A 3,170-nucleotide genomic window follows, 5' to 3' on the forward strand; every position below is an offset into this window, starting at 1 on the left:
AATTGGTGGTGTGGGCATAAACGTTGAAGTTCCTTAAAACGTTCCCAAGCCCCATAAAGAGTTTCATTATCATTTTGAGAAAAAGATGTCAACTCTTTTATGACTCTTGCTGTTTTTGCTAAAGGGAAATACTTTGATAAAAAATGTTTGGGCTAATTGGCTCTATCATTCAAAGGGAAAGGAAAGAGTCGAAGTTTAATTGCTTCGGCAGTCACATCGGTTATTTTGGAAGTGTCGCAAATTTCTAAGAAATTTGTCAAATGGGTGTTAGGGTTTTCGTTAGGTAGCCCATAAAACGTTACATTGTTTTGCAACATATTAAGCAAAGCTGGCTTAATTTCAAATTGGTTTGGTGGATCTGCCATATTTTCTGGCTCGGAATTTTGGTTATCCTTTTGTTTCTCGTTTTTCTTTTTCTTTTTAATTGTCTTTTCAATTTCTGGATCTAATGGGTCTGGTGGAATGCCCGAACTTCAAGAACTGCGTATGAACTTGAAATTTTTGCAAGAACCAAAACTACCTTCAAAACAGAATTGAAAAATAAATATATAAGTAAATTGAAATAAATAAAATATAAAAGTTAAAATAAGTATGTATAAACCTAGATTTGAAATAAAACACGAAAAATCTAAATTTTTGTAAAAAATTTTAGCGTTCCCCGGCAACGGCGCCAAAAACTTGTTAAGCGATTTCCGCAAGTGCACGGTTTCGCTTGTAGTAATAAAAAGATATCGATCCCACAGGGAACGTTTTTTCACAAAAACTTATTTTGATATAGTTTAAATACGACTTAAGGTTTATAAAATAGAAAATCGTTAATTGAATTTGGTTTTGAGATTGATTTAATAAGAATCAGATTAGAATATATGTAGAATGTTAGAAATCAATTCTGTTTTGAGTTTAAATTAAAAAATAGAAACATTTAGTGTTTAAACAAGAGAATAATTGTACTCGTTTGCATTAAGCAAAGAAAACAACTTTAAACTTTGTAAAAATTATAAATGTGTAATAAACGTAAATTCCTTCAATTAAAAGGCTTTGAACCGTAGATAATCCCCCTGGCTCTGAGTAGATTTCTACCTTGACCAAATTTACACTTATTTCCGATAAGCCGACCTAACGATGATATCGTCCGTAAGAATTAATTTGCCCAAGTGTTCAACAAAGTTTCCTTGTAAAGATTTTGAATTTAACTACGTTTTAATGAAAACACCAGAACTTTACTTCGGATCATTTACCAAAGTAACTACATAAAAATATGTTGAATTGCATGAACTTTTATTAGATGAAGTGTGAATTGATACAAGTTTACAGAGAACAAAAAGCATGGAAGCATTCAAAACGACATTGGAGTTCCGGGTCGTCAATCCTTTCCTCAAACCTCGTTAGAGTTTGTCAGGCTCCGGGGTCGAATCCACTACTTAATCTTCTCGCTGAATCTTCGGAATAGAGATGGCTCTTCTACTATCAAAATGTAAACTAGTCTTGAACATATCTTAATCTAAATCTCATTGCTACTGTGTTTGTAATTAATCTAAGAACAATTTGTGCACATCAAATTGTTTTTACAAAATCGAACTCTAACTCAGAATCATTTCTGACTCAGAATTTCTGCATAAAAATCTAACTCTCTACAACTCTGAAATCAACTCTCTATTTATAGATGTTGAAGAGTCATGTTTAGGGGTCGTATCCGCTGCGAATAGACATTTCTATCCACCCGAACGGACGCGTATCTTTGAATTTCAACATGTGAAAGATGTGCTGCAGGAATCTCTGATGTTACCGAGATGGGAAAATCTCTACCGAGATTAGGGAGTAAAATTTTGGTCTTCGAAACACAAGGAGGAGTCGCTGAAATCAGCGTGTCGCGATCGAGATTAGGGAATCTCGGTCGCGACTCGGGAGTTTTTTCCAGACTCCGACGTCGTTCCGTCATCTTTGTTTCGGTGCATTGATTTTCTTCGTCTTTTGCTCGTAACTTAGGGGTTTTCCTTCGTTTTTGACCTCTTTTCGTTCCTATTTGGATTTTACCAAATATTTAGGTACCTTGAATGAAAGAAACATATTCGGACGTAAAAGTACTCTAAATAGATATAAACATCACAATTTTATAGCAAAACTGATGTAAATATTAATGATATTTTAGGTATATTTTGAGCTTAACAATAAGCGTTCTCTGATGGCTCCCTATTTTATAGTATTTTTAGGATTTATTTATATTGTTTTAGTTTAGTCTTTAGTTAATTTAGATGTTAATTTGATAGTTTTTAGTTAAATTGTGTATTTTCCTTTATTTATGGCATTTTCGGTGTTTTCAGGGATTTCTAGGGACTATTCGAGCATTTTCGAACTAAATCCAAGCATTTTGGAGCATTTCCGAACTATTCAGGGACCGTCGGAGCACTTTTGGGATTCATCAGGCACCATTAGAGCATCTTTCAAAAGCACATGGACCTAAACAGATAAAAGCCGGAGAAAAATCGCCCCAATTAGGACCTGTCTCATCGAGACACTCCTTGTCTCGACGAGACGAGGCGGGGAAAGGCGCACCAGTGTCTTCCCCTTGCTGAAATTCGCGGATTTGGGCCCTGAAGCCCATTAAAACATTATGTAAATGTCTTTTTCACCCTTGATGCATTAGAGTTTTCTCCCTAACTCTATAAATAGGGAGCTAATCCTAATCTTTGAGAGGCATTCATTCAATAATTCAGAGAGCCGCTAGGGCTTCCTCTTTCACATTGTAGACAATTAGTTTTAGCTTTTAGTTTAGTTTTATTTTTCTGCTTTCTAGATTAGATTTATTTCAGTTTTTATTTCTTTTATTGAAGAACAACTGATGGGAGAAGCTGATCTTCTATTTTATAAATCGGAATCGACTAACGGGTTCTAGATTTCTCTCTTTCCCTTTTTTATCTTTTACTTTTATATTCAATTGAAGATGTTTTCCATTATTCCTTTACTCCCTATTGCTATGATTGGTTTGTCTATGAACTGATCCCCATCCAATCTGAGATGGGGATGAAATTGATTGTATGAATATGTATGATTAGGGATCTAGGGCCTTTGATTGATCAGTTTATGCATGCTTAATGCCTTGAAATTGTCAGGAATAGGATTATTGCTAGAATAAGACTCGATGACGATCAACTAGCCTGCTTTGTATTTAT

General features: G+C 34.6%; 1 non-coding gene across 1 annotated transcript; it reads left to right on the forward strand.

Annotated features, from left to right (window-relative positions):
• LOC136228167 (small nucleolar RNA R71) lies at positions 1-107 on the forward strand. The gene has a single exon (XR_010688501.1). It is a non-coding gene; the product is annotated as a small nucleolar RNA R71 (small nucleolar RNA).
• Positions 108-3,170: the final 3,063 nt, after the last annotated feature.

This window comes from Euphorbia lathyris, chromosome 4 (assembly GCF_963576675.1).
Source record: "Euphorbia lathyris chromosome 4, ddEupLath1.1, whole genome shotgun sequence".
Taxonomy (NCBI): domain Eukaryota; kingdom Viridiplantae; phylum Streptophyta; class Magnoliopsida; order Malpighiales; family Euphorbiaceae; genus Euphorbia; species Euphorbia lathyris.